The following is a 15,457-nucleotide window of genomic DNA, read 5'->3' as shown; positions in this document are numbered from 1 at the left end:
CCTAACACTACACTATCAATAAATAAATTAAATACAATTCCTACAAATAAATACAATGAAATAAACTAACTAAAGTACAAAAAATAAAAAAGAACTAAGTTACAAAAAATAAAAAAAATATTTACAAACATTAGAAATATATTACAACAATTTTAAACTAATTACACCTACTCTAAGCCCCCAAATAAAATAACAAAGCCCCCCAAAATAAAAAAAGTGCCCTACCCTATTCTAAATTACTAAAGTTCAAAGCTCTTTTACCTTACCAGCCCTGAACAGGGCCCTTTGCGGGGCATGCCCCAAGAAGTTCAGCTCTTTTGCTTGTAAAAAAAAACATACAATAACCCCCCAACATTACAACCCACCACCCACATACCCCTAATCTAACCCAAACCCCCCTTAAATAAACCTAACACTAAGCCCCTGAAGATCTCCCTACCTTGAGTCGTCTTCACCCAGCCGAGCCAAATTCTTCATCCAAGCGGAGCAAGAAGAGGTCCTCCATCCGGTAGAAGTCTTCATCCAAGCGGGGCAGAAGAGGTCTTCCATCCGATTGAAGTCTTCATCCAAGCGGAATCTTCTATCGTCATCCATCCGGAGCGGAGCGGCAGCATCCTGAAGACCTCCGACGCGGAACATCCATCCTGGCCGACGACTGAACGACGAATGACGGTTCCTTTAAATGACGTCATCCAAGATGGCGTCCCTCGAATTCCAATAGGATTCTATCAGCCAATCGGAATTAAGGTAGGAATATTTTGATTGGCTGATGGAATCAGCCAATCAGAATCAAGTTCAATCCGATTGGCTGATCCAATCAGACAATCAGATTGAGCTTGCATTCTATTGGCTGATCGGAACAGCCAATAGAATGCGAGCTCAATCTGATTGGCTGATTGGATGAAGACTTCAATCGGATGGAAGACCTCTTCTGCCCCGCTTGGATGAAGACTTCTACTGGATGGAGGACCTCTTCTTGCTCCGCTTGGATGAAGAATTTGGCTCGGCTGGGTGAAGACGACTCAAGGTAGGGAGATCTTCAGGGGCTTAGTGTTAGGTTTATTTAAGGGGGGTTTGGGTTAGATTAGGGGTATGTGGGTGGTGGGTTGTAATGTTGGGGGGGGGTATTGTATGGTTTTTTTTACAGGCATTTTATTAGGTGGCTTAGAGTAGGTGTAATTATTTTTAAATTGTTGTAATATATTTCTAATGTTTGTAAATATTTTTTTATTTTTTGTAACTTAGTTCTTTTTTATTTTTTGTACTTTAGTTAGTTTATTTCATTGTATTTATTTGTAGGAATTGTATTTAATTTATTTATTGATAGTGTAGTGTTAGGTTTTATTGTAACTTAGGTTAGGATTTATTTTACAGGTAATTTTGTAATTATTTTAACTATTTTAGCTATTAAATAGTTCTTAACTATTTAATAGCTATTGTACCTGGTTAAAATAAATACAAAGTTACCTGTAAAATAAATATTAATCCTAAAATAGCTATAATATCATTATAATTTATATTGTAGCTATATTAGGATTTATTTTACAGGTAAGTATTTAGCTTTAAATAGGAATAATTTATTTAATAAGAGTTAATTAATTTCGTTAGATTAAAATTATATTTAACTTAGGGGGGTGTTAGTGTTAGGGTTAGACTTAGCTTTAGGGGTTAATACATTTATTAGAATAGCGGTGAGCTCCAGTCGGCAGATTAGGGGTTAATAATTGAAGTTAGGTGTCGGCGATGTTAGGGAGGGCAGATTAGGGGTTAATACTATTTATTATAGGGTTAGTGAGGCGGATTAGGGGTTAATAACTTTATAATAATAGCGGTGCGGTCCGCTCGGCAGATTAGGGGTTAATAAGTGTAGGCAGGTGGAGGCGACGTTGTGGGGGGCAGATTAGGGGTTAATAAATATAATATAGGAGTCGGCGGTGTTAGGGGCAGCAGATTAGGGGTACATAAGGATAATATAAGTAGCGGCGGTTTACGGAGCGGCAGATTAGGAGTTAATAATAATATGCAGGTGTCAGCGATAGCGGGGGCGGCAGAATAGGGCTTAATAAGTGTAAGGTTAGGGGTGTTTAGACTCGGGGTACATGTTAGAGTGTTAGGTGCAGACGTAGGAAGTGTTTCCCCATAGGAAACAATGGGACTGTGTTAGGAGCTGAACGCGGCTTTTTTGCAGGTGTTAGGTTTTTTTTCAGCTCAAACAGCCCCATTGTTTCCTATGGGGGAATCGTGCACGAGCACGTTTTTGAGGCTGGCCGCATCCGTAAGCAACTCTGGTATCGAGAGTTGAAGTTGCGTTAAATATGCTGTACGCTCCTTTTTTGGAGCCTAACGCAGCCATTCTGTGGACTCTCAATATCAGAGTTATTTTAAAGGTTCGGCCAGAAAAAAGCCAGCGTTAGCTACGCGGGTCGTTACCGACAAAACTCTAAATCTAGCCGTAAGATAGCTACAATGTAATTAATAATTACATTGTAGCTATTTTAGGATTTATATTTATTTTACAGGTAACTTTGTATTTATTTTAGCTAGCTAGAATAGTTATTAAATTGTTATTAACTATTTAATAACTACCTAGCTAAAATAAATACAAAATTACCTGTAAAATAAATCCTAACCTAAGTTACAATTAAACCTAACAGTGCACTATCATTAAATTAATTCAATAAATTAGCTACAAATAACTACAATTAAATACAATTAAATAAACTAACTAAAGTACAAAAAATAAAAAAACTAAGGCCTAGATTTGGAGTTTGGCGTTAGCCGTGAAAACCAGCGTTAGAGGCTCCTAACGCTGGTTTTAGGCTAACTCTGGTATTTGGAGTCACTCAAAAAAGGGTCTAACGCTCACTTTTCAGCCGCGACTTTTCCATACCGCAGATCCCCTTACGTAAATTGCGTATCCTATCTTTTCAATGGGATTTTTCTAACTCCGGTATTTAGAGTCGTGTCTGAAGTCAGAGTTAGAACTCTAACGACAAAACTCCAGCCGCAGGAAAAAAGTCAGTAGTTAAGAGCTTTCTGGGCTAACGCCGGTTTATAAAGCTCTTAACTACTGTGCTCTAAAGTACACTAACACCCATAAACTACCTATGTACCCCTAAACCGAGGTCCCCCCACATCGCCGCCACTCGATTCAATTTTTTTAACCCCTAATCTGCTGCCCCTAACACCGCCGACACCTATATTATATTTAGTAACCCCTAACCTGCCCCCCACAACGTCGCCGCCAGCTACCTACACTTATTAACCCCTAATCTGCCGACCGCAAAGCGCCGCCAACTACGTTATCCTTATGTACCCCTAATCTGCTGCCCCTAACACCGCCGACCCCTATATTATATTTATTAACCCCTAATCTGCCCCCCACAACGTCGCCTCCACCTGCCTACACTTATTAACCCCTAATCTGCCGAGCGGACCTGAGCGCTACTATAGTAAAGTTATTAACCCCTAATCCGCCTCACTAACCCTATAATAAATAGTATTAACCCCTAATCTGCCCTCCCTAACATCGCCGACACCTAACTTCAATTATTAACCCCTAATCTGCCGACCGGAGCTCACCGCTATTCTAATAAATGTATTAACCCCTAAAGCTAAGTCTAACCCTAACACTAACACCCCCCTAAGTTAAATATAATTTTAATCTAACGAAATTAATTAACTCTTATTAAATAAATTATTCCTATTTAAAGCTAAATACTTACCTGTAAAATAAATCCTAATATAGCTACAATATAAATTATATTTATATTATAGCTATTTTAGGATTAATATTTATTTTACAGGTAACTTTGTATTTATTTTAACCAGGTACAATAGCTATTAAATAGTTAAGAACTATTCAATAGCTAAAATAGTTAAAATAATTACAAATTTACCTGTAAAATAAATCCTAACCTAAGTTACAATTAAACCTAACACTACACTATCAATAAATAAATTAAATACAATTCCTACAAATAAATACAATGAAATAAACTAACTAAAGTACAAAAAATAAAAAAGAACTAAGTTACAAAAAATAAAAAAAATATTTACAAACATTAGAAATATATTACAACAATTTTAAACTAATTACACCTACTCTAAGCCCCCAAATAAAATAACAAAGCCCCCCAAAATAAAAAAAATGCCCTACCCTATTCTAAATTACTAAAGTTCAAAGCTCTTTTACCTTACCAGCCCTGAACAGGGCCCTTTGCGGGGCATGCCCCAAGAAGTTCAGCTCTTTTGCCTGTAAAAAAAAACATACAATACCCCCCAACATTACAACCCACCACCCACATACCCCTAATCTAACCCAAACCCCCCTTAAATAAACCTAACACTAAGCCCCTTGAGTCGTCTTCACCCAGCCGAGCCAAATTCTTCATCCAAGCGGAGCAAGAAGAGGTCCTCCATCCGGTAGAAGTCTTCATCCAAGCGGGGCAGAAGAGGTCTTCCATCCGATTGAAGTCTTCATCCAAGCGGAATCTTCTATCGTCATCCCTCCGGAGCGGAGCGGCAGCATCCTGAAGACCTCCGACGCGGAACATCCATCCTGGCCGACGACTGAACGACGAATGACGGTTCCTTTAAATGACGTCATCCAAGATGGCGTCCCTCGAATTCCGATTGGCTGATAGGATTCTATCAGCCAATCGGAATTAAGGTAGGAATATTCTGATTGGCTGATGGAATCAGCCAATCAGAATCAAGTTCAATCCGATTGGCTGATCCAATCAGACAATCAGATTGAGCTTGCATTCTATTGGCTGATCGGAACAGCCAATAGAATGCGAGCTCAATCTGATTGGCTGATTGGATGAAGACTTCAATCGGATGGAAGACCTCTTCTGCCCCGCTTGGATGAAGACTTCTACTGGATGGAGGACCTCTTCTTGCTCCGCTTGGATGAAGAATTTGGCTCGGCTGGGTGAAGACGACTCAAGGTAGGGAGATCTTCAGGGGCTTAGTGTTAGGTTTATTTAAGGGGGGTTTGGGTTAGATTAGGGGTATGTGGGTGGTGGGTTGTAATGTTGGGGGGGGGTATTGTATGTTTTTTTTTACAGGCAAAAGAGCTGAACTTCTTGGGGCATGCCCCGCAAAGGGCCCTGTTCAGGGCTGGTAAGGTAAAAGAGCTTTGAACTTTAGTAATTTAGAATAGGGTAGGGCATTTTTTAATTTTGGGGGGCTTTGTTATTTTATTAAGGGGCTTAGAGTAGGTGTAATTAGTTTAAAATTGTTGTAATATATTTCTAATGTTTGTAAATATTTTTTTATTTTTTGTAACTTAGTTCTTTTTTATTTTTTGTACTTTAGTTAGTTTATTTCATTGTATTTATTTGTAGGAATTGTATTTAATTAATTATTGATAGTGTAGTGTTAGGTTTTATTGTAACTTAGGTTAGGATTTATTTTACAGGTAATTTTGTAATTATTTTAACTATTTTAGCTAAGGGGGTGTTAGTGTTAGGGTTAGACTTAGCTTTAGGGGTTAATACATTTATTAGAATAGCGGTGAGGTCCAGTCGGCAGATTAGGGGTTAATAATTGAAGTTAGGTGTCGGCGATGTTAGGGAGGGCAGATTAGGGGTTAATACTATTTATTATAGGGTTAGTGAGGCGGATTAGGGGTTAATAACTTTATAATAATAGCGGTGCGGTCCGCTCGGCAGATTAGGGGTTAATAAGTGTAGGCAGGTGGAGGCGACGTTGTGGGGGGCAGATTAGGGGTTAATAAATATAATATAGGGGTCGGCGGTGTTAGGGGCAGCAGATTAGGGGTACATAAGGATAATATAAGTAGCGGCGGTTTACGGACCGGCAGATTAGGGGTTAATAATAATATGCAGGTGTCAGCGATAGCGGGGGCGGCAGAATAGGGCTTAATAAGTGTAAGGTTAGGGGTGTTTAGACTCGGGGTATATGTTAGAGTGTTAGGTGCAGACGTAGGAAGTGTTTCCCCATAGGAAACAATGGGGCTGCGTTAGGAGCTGAACGCGGCTTTTTTGCAGGTGTTAGGTTTTTTTTCAGCTCAAACAGCCCCATTGTTTCCTATGGGGGAATCGTGCACGAGCACGTTTTTGAGGCTGGCCGCATCCGTAAGCAACTCTGGTATCGAGAGTTGAAGTTGCGTTAAATATGCTGTACGCTCCTTTTTTGGAGCCTAACGCAGCCATTCTGTGGACTCTCAATATCAGAGTTATTTTAAAGGTGCGGCCAGAAAAAAGCCAGCGTTAGCTACGCGGGTCGTTACCGACAAAACTCTAAATCTAGCCGTAAGATAGCTACAATGTAATTAATAATTACATTGTAGCTATTTTAGGATTTATATTTATTTTACAGGTAACTTTGTATTTATTTTAGCTAGTTAGAATAGTTATTAAATAGTTATTAACTATTTAATAACTACCTAGCTAAAATAAATACAAAATTACCTGTAAAATAAATCCTAACCTAAGTTACAATTAAACCTAACACTGCACTATCATTAAATTAATTCAATAAATTAGCTACAAATAACTACAATTAAATACAATTAAATAAACTAACTAAAGTACAAAAAATAAAAAAACTAAGGCCTAGATTTGGAGTTTGGCGTTAGTCGTGAAAACCAGCGTTAGAGGCTCCTAACGCTGGTTTTAGGCTAACTCTAGTATTTGGAGTCACTCAAAAAAGGGTCTAACGCTCACTTTTCAGCCGCGACTTTTCCATACCGCAGATCCCCTTACGTAAATTGCGTATCCTATCTTTTCAATGGGATTTTTCTAACTCCGGTATTTAGAGTCGTGTCTGTAGTGAGCGTTAGAACTCTAACGACAAAACTCCAGCCGCAGGAAAAAAGTCAGTAGTTAAGAGCTTTCTGGGCTAACGCCGGTTTATAAAGCTCTTAACTACTGTGCTCTAAAGTACACTAACACCCATAAACTACCTATGTACCCCTAAACCGAGGTCCCCCCACATCGCCGCCACTCGATTAAATTTTTTTAACCCCTAATCTGCCGACCGCCAACTGCGTTATCCTTATGTACCCCTAATCTGCTGCCCCTAACACCGCTGACCCCTATATTATATTTAGTAACCCCTAACCTGCCCCGCACAACGTCGCCGCCAGCTACATACACTTATTAACCCCTAATCTGCCGACCGCAAAGCGCTGCCAACTACGTTATCCTTATGTACCCGTAATCTGCTGCCCCTAACACCGCCGACCCCTATATTATATTTATTAACCCCTAATCTGCCCCCCACAACGTCGCCTCCACCTGCCTACACTTATTAACCCCTAATCTGCCGAGCGGACCTGAGCGCTACTATAGTAAAGTTATTAACCCCTAATCCGCCTCACTAACCCTATAATAAATAGTATTAACCCCTAATCTGCCCTCCCTAACATCGCCGACATCTAACTTCAATTATTAACCCCTAATCTGCCGACCGGAGCTCACCGCTATTCTAATAAATGTATTAACCCCTAAAGCTAAGTCTAACACTAACACCCCCCTAAATTAAATATAATTTTAATCTAACGAAATTAATTAACTCTTATTAAATAAATGATTCCTATTTAAAGCTAAATACTTACCTGTAAACTAAATCCTAATATAGCTTCAATATAAATTATATTTATATTATAGCTATTTTAGGATTAATATTTATTTTACAGGTAACTTTGTATTTATTTTAACCAGGTACAATAGCTATTAAATAGTTAAGAACTATTTAATAGCTAAAATAGTTAAAATAATTACAAATTTACCTGTAAAATAAATCCTAACCTAAGTTACAATTAAACCTAACACTACACTATCAATAAATAAATTAAATACAATTCCTACAAATAAATACAATGAAATAAACTAACTAAAGTACAAAAAATAAAAAAGAACTAAGTTACAAAAAATAAAAAAAATATTTATAAACATTAGAAATATATTACAACAATTTTAAACTAATTACACCTACTCTAAGCCCCCAAATAAAATAACAAAGCCCCCCAAAATAAAAAAAATGCCCTACCCTATTCTAAATGACTAAAGTTCAAAGCTCTTTTACCTTACCAGCCCTGAACAGGGCCCTTTGCGGGGCATGCCCCAAGAAGTTCAGCTCTTTTGCCTGTAAAAAAAAACATACAATACCCCCCCCAACATTACAACCCACCACCCACATACCCCTAATCTAACCCAAACCCCCCTTAAATAAACCTAACACTAAGCCCCTGAAGATCTCCCTACCTTGAGTCGTCTTCACCCAGCCGAGCCAAATTCTTCATCCAAGCAGAGCAAGAAGAGGTCCTCCATCCAGTAGAAGTCTTCATCCAAGCGGGGCAGAAGAGGTCTTCCATCCGATTGAAGTCTTCATCCAAGCAGAATCTTCTATCGTCATCCATCCGGAGCGGAGCGGCAGCATCCTGAAGACCTCCGACGCGGAACATCCATCCTGGCCGACGACTGAACGACGAATGACGGTTCCTTTAAATGACGTCATCCAAGATGGCATCCCTCAAATTCCGATTGGCTGATAGGATTCTATCAGCCAATTGGAATTAAGGTAGGAATATTCTGATTGGCTGATGGAATCAGCCAATCAGAATCAAGTTCAATCCGATTGGCTGATCCAATCAGCCAATCAGATTGAGCTTGCATTCTATTGGCTGATCGGAACAGCCAATAGAATGCGAGCTCAATCTGATTGGCTGATTGGATGAAGGCTTCAATCGGATGGAAGACCTCTTCTGCCCCGCTTGGATGAAGACTTCTACTGGATGGAGGACCTCTTCTTGCTCCACTTGGATGAAGAATTTGGCTCGGCTGGGTGAAGACGACTCAAGGTAGGGAGATCTTCAGGGGCTTAGTGTTAGGTTTATTTAAGGGGGGGTTTGGGTTAGATTAGGGGTATGTGGGTGGTGGGTTGTAATGTTGGGGGGGGTATTGTATGGTTTTTTTTACAGGCAAAAGAGCTGAACTTCTTGGGGCATGCCCCGCAAAGGGCCCTGTTCAGGGCTGGTAAGGTAAAAGAGCTTTGAACTTTAGTAATTTAGAATAGGGTAGGGCATTTTTTTATTTTGGGGGGCTTTTTTATTTTATTAGGGGGCTTAGAGTAGGTGTAATTAGTTTAAAATTGTTGTAATATATTTCTAATGTTTGTAAATATTTTTTTATTTTTTGTAACTTAGTTCTTTTTTATTTTTTGTACTTTAGTTAGTTTATTTCATTGTATTTATTTGTAGGAATTGTATTTAATTTATTTATTGATAGTGTAGTGTTAGGTTTTATTGTAACTTAGGTTAGGATTTATTTTACAGGTAATTTTGTAATTATTTTAACTATTTTAGCTATTAAATAGTTCTTAACTATTTAATAGCTATTGTACCTGGTTAAAATAAATACAAAGTTACCTGTAAAATAAATATTAATCCTAAAATAGCTATAATATCATTATAATTTATATTGTAGCTATATTAGGATTTATTTTACAGGTAAGTATTTAGCTTTAAATAGGAATAATTGATTTAATAAGAGTTAATTAATTTTGTTAGATTAAAATTATATTTAACTTAGGGGGGTGTTAGTGTTAGGGTTAGACTTAGCTTTAGGGGTTAATACATTTATTAGAATAGCAGTGAGCTCCAGTCGGCAGATTAGGGGTTAATAATTGAAGTTAGGTGTCGGCGATGTTAGGGAGGGCAGATTAGGGGTTAATACTATTTATTATAGGGTTAGTGAGGCGGATTAGGGGTTAATAACTTTATAATAATAGCGGTGCGGTCCGCTCGGCAGATTAGGGGTTAATAAGTGTAGGCAGGTGGAGGCGACGTTGTGGGGGGCAGATTAGGGGTTAATAAATATAATATAGGGGTCCGCGGTGTTAGGGGCAGCAGATTAGGGGTACATAAGGATAACGTAGTTGGCGGTCGGCAGATTAGGGGTTAAAAAAATTTAATCGAGTGGCGGCGATGTGGGGGGACCTCGGTTTAGGGGTACATAGGTAGTTTATGGGTGTTAGTGTACTTTAGAGCACAGTAGTTAAGAGCTTTATAAACCGGCGTTAGCCCAGAAAGCTCTTAACTACTGACATTTTTCCTGCGGCTGGAGTTTTGTCTTTAGATGTCTAACGCTCACTTCAGAAACGACTCTAAATACCGGAGTTATAAAAATCCCATTGAAAAGATAGGATACGCAATTTACGTAAGGGGATCTGCGGTATGGAAAAGTCGCGGCTGAAAAGTGAGCGTTAGACCCTTTTTTGAGTGACTCCAAATACCAGAGTTAGCCTAAAACCAGCGTTAGGAGCCTCTAACGCTGGTTTTCACGGCTAACGCCAAACTCCTAATCTGCTGCCCCTAACACCGCCGACCCCTATATTATATTTATTAACCCCTAATCTGCCCCCCACAACGTCGCCTCCACCTGCCTACACTTATTAACCCCTAATCCGCCTCACTAACCCTATAATAAATAGTATTAACCCCTAATCTGCCCTCCCTAACATCGCCGACACCTAACTTCAATTATTAACCCCTAATCTGCCGACCGGAGCTCACCGCTATTCTAATAAATGTATTAACCCCTAAAGCTAAGTCTAACCCTAACACTAACACCCCCCTAAGTTAAATATAATTTTAATCTAACGAAATTAATTAACTCTTATTAAATAAATTATTCCTATTTAAAGCTAAATACTTACCTGTAAAATAAATCCTAATATAGCTACAATATAAATTATAATTACATTGTAGCTATTTTAGGATTAATATTTATTTTACAGGCAACTTTGTAATTATTTTAACCAGGTACAATAGCTATTAAATAGTTAAGAACTATTTAATAGTTACCTAGTTAAAATAATTACAAAATTACCTGTAAAATAAATCCTAACCTAAGTTACAATTAAACCTAACACTATACTATCATTAAATTAATTAAATAAAATACCTACAATTACCTACAATTAAACCTAACACTACACTATCAATACATTAATTAAATACAATACCTACAAATAACTACAATGAAATAAACTAACTAAAGTACAAAAAATAAAAAAGAACTAAGTTACAAAAAATAAAAAAATATCTACAAACATAAGAAAAATATTACAACAATTTTAAACTAATTACACCTACTCTAAGCCCCCTAATAAAACAACAAAGCCCCCCAAAATAAAAAATGCCCTACCCTATTCTAAATTACTAAAGTTAAAAGCTCTTTTACCTTACCAGCCCTGAACAGGGCCCTTTGCGGGGCATGCCCCAAGAAGTTCAGCTCTTTTGCCTGTAAAAAAAACATACAATACCCCCCCAACATTACAACCCACCACCCACATACCCCTAATCTAACCCAAACCCCCCTTAAATAAACCTAACACTAAGCCCCTGAAGATCTTCCTACCTTATTTTCACCATACCAGGTTCACCAATCGGTCCTGAAGGGCTCCTCCGATGTCTTGATCCAAGCCCAAGCGGGGGGCTGAAGATGTCCATGATCCGGTAGAAGTCTTCATCCAAGCGGGGCAGAAGAGGTCTTCCATCCGATTGAAGTCTCCATCCAAGCGGGGCAGAAGAGGTCTTCCATCCGATTGAAGTCTTCATCCAGGCGGCATCTTCTATCGACATCCATCTGGAGCGGAGCGGCAGCATCCTGAAGACCTCCAACGTGGAACATCCATCCTGGCCGACGACTGAACGACGAATGACGGTTCCTTTAAATGACGTCATCCAAGATGGCGTCCCTCGAATTCCGATTGGCTGATAGGATTCTATCAGCCAATCGGAATTAAGGTAGGAATATTCTGATTGGCTGATGGAATCAGCCAATCAGATTTAGCTTGCATTCTATTGGCTGATCGCAACAGCCAATAGAATGCAAGCTCAATCTGATTGGCTGATTGGATCAGCCAATCGGATTGAACTTGATTCTGATTGGCTGATTCCATCAGCCAATCAGAATATTCCTACCTTAATTCCGATTGGCTGATAGAATCCTATCAGCCAATCGGAATTCGAGGGATGCCATCTTGGATGACGTTATTTAAAGGAACCGTCATTCGTCGTTCAGTCGTCGGCCAGGATGGATGTTCCGCGTCGGAGGTCTTCAGGATGCTGCCGCTCCGCTCCAGATGGATGTCGATAGAAGATGCGGCCTGGATGAAGACTTCAATCGGATGGAAGACCTCTTCTGCCCCGCTTGGATGAAGATTTCTACCGGATCATGGACATCTTCAGCCCCCCGCTTGGGCTTGGATCAGGACATCGGAGGAGATCTTCAGGACCAATCGGTGAACCTGGTATGGTGAAGACAAGGTAGGAAGATCTTCAGGGGCTTAGTGTTAGGTTTATTTAAGGGGGGTTTGGGTTAGATTAGGGGTATGTGGGTGGTGGGTTGTAATGTTGGGGGGGGGGGTATTGTATGTTTTTTTTACAGGCAAAAGAGCTGAACTTCTTGGGGCATGCCCCGCAAAGGGCCCTGTTCAGGGCTGGTAAGTTAAAATAGATTTTAACTTTAGTAATTTAGAATAGGGTAGGACATTTTTTATTTTGGGGGGCTTTGTTGTTTTATTAGGGGGCTTAGAATAGGTGTAATTAGTTTAAAATTGTTGTAATATTTTTCTTATGTTTGTAGATATTTTTTTATTTTTTGTAACTTAGTTCTTTTTTATTTTTTGTACTTTAGTTAGTTTATTTCATTGTAGTTATTTGTAGGTATTGTATTTAATTAATGTATTGATAGTGTAGTGTTAGGTTTAATTGTAGGTAATTGTAGGTATTTTATTTAATTAATTTAATGATAGTATAGTGTTAGGTTTAATTGTAACTTAGGTTAGGATTTATTTTACAGGTAATTTTGTAATTATTTTAACTAGGTAACTATTTAATAGTTCTTAACTATTTAATAGCTATTGTACCTGGTTAAAATAATTACAAAGTTGCCTGTAAAATAAATATTAATCCTAAAATAGCTACAATGTAATTATAATTTATATTGTAGCTATATTAGGATTTATTTTACAGGTAAGTATTTAGCTTTAAATAGGAATAATTTATTTAATAAGAGTTAATTAATTTCGTTAGATTAAAATTATATTTAACTTAGGGGGGTGTTAGTGTTAGGGTTAGACTTAGCTTTAGGGGTTAATACATTTATTAGAATAGCGGTGAGCTCCGGTCGGCAGATTAGGGGTTAATAATTGAAGTTAGGTGTCGGCGATGTTAGGGAGGGCAGATTAGGGGTTAATACTATTTATTATAGGGTTAGTGAGGCGGATTAGGGGTTAATAACTTTATTATAGTAGCGCTCAGGTCCGCTCGGCAGATTAGGGGTTAATAAGTGTAGGTAGGTGGAGGCGATGTTGTGGGGGGCAGATTAGGGGTTAATAAATATAATATAGGGGTCGGCGATGTTAGGGCAGCAGATTAGGGGTACATAGGGATAATGTAAGTAGCGACGGTGTCCGGAGCGGTAGATTAGGGGTTAATAATAATATGCAGGGGTCAGCGATAGCGGGGGCGGCAGAATAGGGGTTAATAAGTGTAAGGTTAGGGGTGTTTAGACTCGGGGTACATGTTAGAGTGTTAGGTGCAGACGTAGGAAGTGCTTACGCATAGCAAACAATGGGGCTGCGTTAGGAGCTGAACGCGGCTTTTTTGCAGGTGTTAGGTTTTTTTTCAGCTCAAACAGCCCCATTGTTTTCTATGGGGGAATCGTGCACAAGCATGTTTTTGAGGCTGGCCGCTTGCGTAAGCAACTCTGGTATCGAGAGTTGAAGCTGCGTTAAAAATGCTCTACGCTCCTTTTTTGGAGCCTAACACAGCCTTTATGTGGACTCTCAATACCAGAGTTATTTTTATGGTGCGGCCAGAAAAAACCGGCGTTAGCTACGCGGGTCCTTACCGACAAAACTCTAAATCTAGCCGTAAGTTACAAAAAATAATAAAAAATAAGTTACAAACATTTCAAAAATATTACAAGAATTTTAAACTAATTACACCTAATCTAAGCCCCCTAATAAAATAACAAAGCCCCCCAAAATAAAAAATGCCCTACCCTATTCTAAATTACTAAAGTTAAAATCTCTTTTACCTTACCAGCCCTTAAAAGGGCCTTTTGCGGGGCATGCCCCAAAGAAAACAGCTCTTTTGGATTTAAAATAAAAATACAACCCCCCCAACATTAAAACCCACCACCCACAGACCCCTACTCTAACCCAACCCCCCCTTAAATAAACCTAACACTACCCCCCTGAAGATCATCCTACCTTTAGCCGTATTCAGCCAGCCGACCACCGATGGAACAGAAGAGGAGATGCACAGCGGCCGAAGTTATCATCCAAGGGGCGCTGAAGAAGTCTTCCATCCGATTGAAGTCATCATCCAAGGGGCGCTGAAGAAGTCTTCCATCCGATTGAAGTCATCATCCAGGTGGCGTCTTCAATCTTCATCCATCCGGAGCAAAGCCATCTTCAGACGAGCCGACGTGGAGCCATCCTCTTCTACCGACGGACTAACAACGAATGACGGTTCCTTTAAGTGACGTCATCCAAGATGGCGTCCCTCGAATTCCGATTGGCTGATAGGATTCTATCAGCCAATCGGAATTAAGGTAGGAACAATCTGACTGGCTGATTTAATCAGCCAATGAGATTGAAGTTCAATCCGATTGGCTGATCCAATCAGCCAATCAGTTTGAGCTCGCATTCTATTGGCTGATCGGAACAGCCAATAGAATGCGAGCTCAATCTGATTGGCTGATTAAATCAGCTAATCAGATTTTTCCTACCTTAATTCAGATTGGCTGATAGAATCCTATCAGCCAATCGGAATTCGAGGGACGCCATCTTGGATGACGTCACTTAAAGGAACCATCATTCGTCGTTAGTCCGTCTGTAAAAGAGGATCGCTCCGCATCGGCTCGTCTGAAGATGGCTCCGCTCCGCTCCGGATGGATGAAGATTGAAGACGCCATCTGGATGATAACTTCAATTGGATGGAAGACTTCTTCAACGCCCCTTGGATGATGACTTCAAACGGATGGAAGACTTCTTCAGCGCCCCTTGGATGATGACTTCGGCCGCTGCGGATCTCCTCATCTGTTCCATCAGTGGTCGGCTGGCTGAAGACGGCTAAAGGTAGGATGATCTTCAGGGGGGTAGTGTTAGGTTTATTTAAGGGGGGTTTGGGTTAGAGTAGGGGTGTGTGGCTTGTGGGTTTTAATGTTGAGGGGGGTTGCATTTTTATTTTACAGGCAAAAGAGCTGTTTTCTTTGGGGCATGCCCCGCAAAAGGCCCTTTTAAGGGCTGGTAAGGTAATAGAGCTGTTAACTTTTTAATGTAGAATAGGGTAGGCCATTTTTTTATTTTGGGGGGCTTTGTTATTTTATTAGGGGGCTTAAATTAGGTGTAAGTAGCTTAAAATTGTTGTAATATTTTTGAAATGTTTGTAACTTATTTTTTATTATTT

The sequence above is a fragment of the Bombina bombina genome, chromosome 5 (assembly GCF_027579735.1).
Source record: "Bombina bombina isolate aBomBom1 chromosome 5, aBomBom1.pri, whole genome shotgun sequence".
NCBI classification, from domain to species: domain Eukaryota; kingdom Metazoa; phylum Chordata; class Amphibia; order Anura; family Bombinatoridae; genus Bombina; species Bombina bombina.
The sequence above is the reverse complement of the archived record's forward strand: the minus strand, read 5'-3'. Positions refer to the sequence as shown.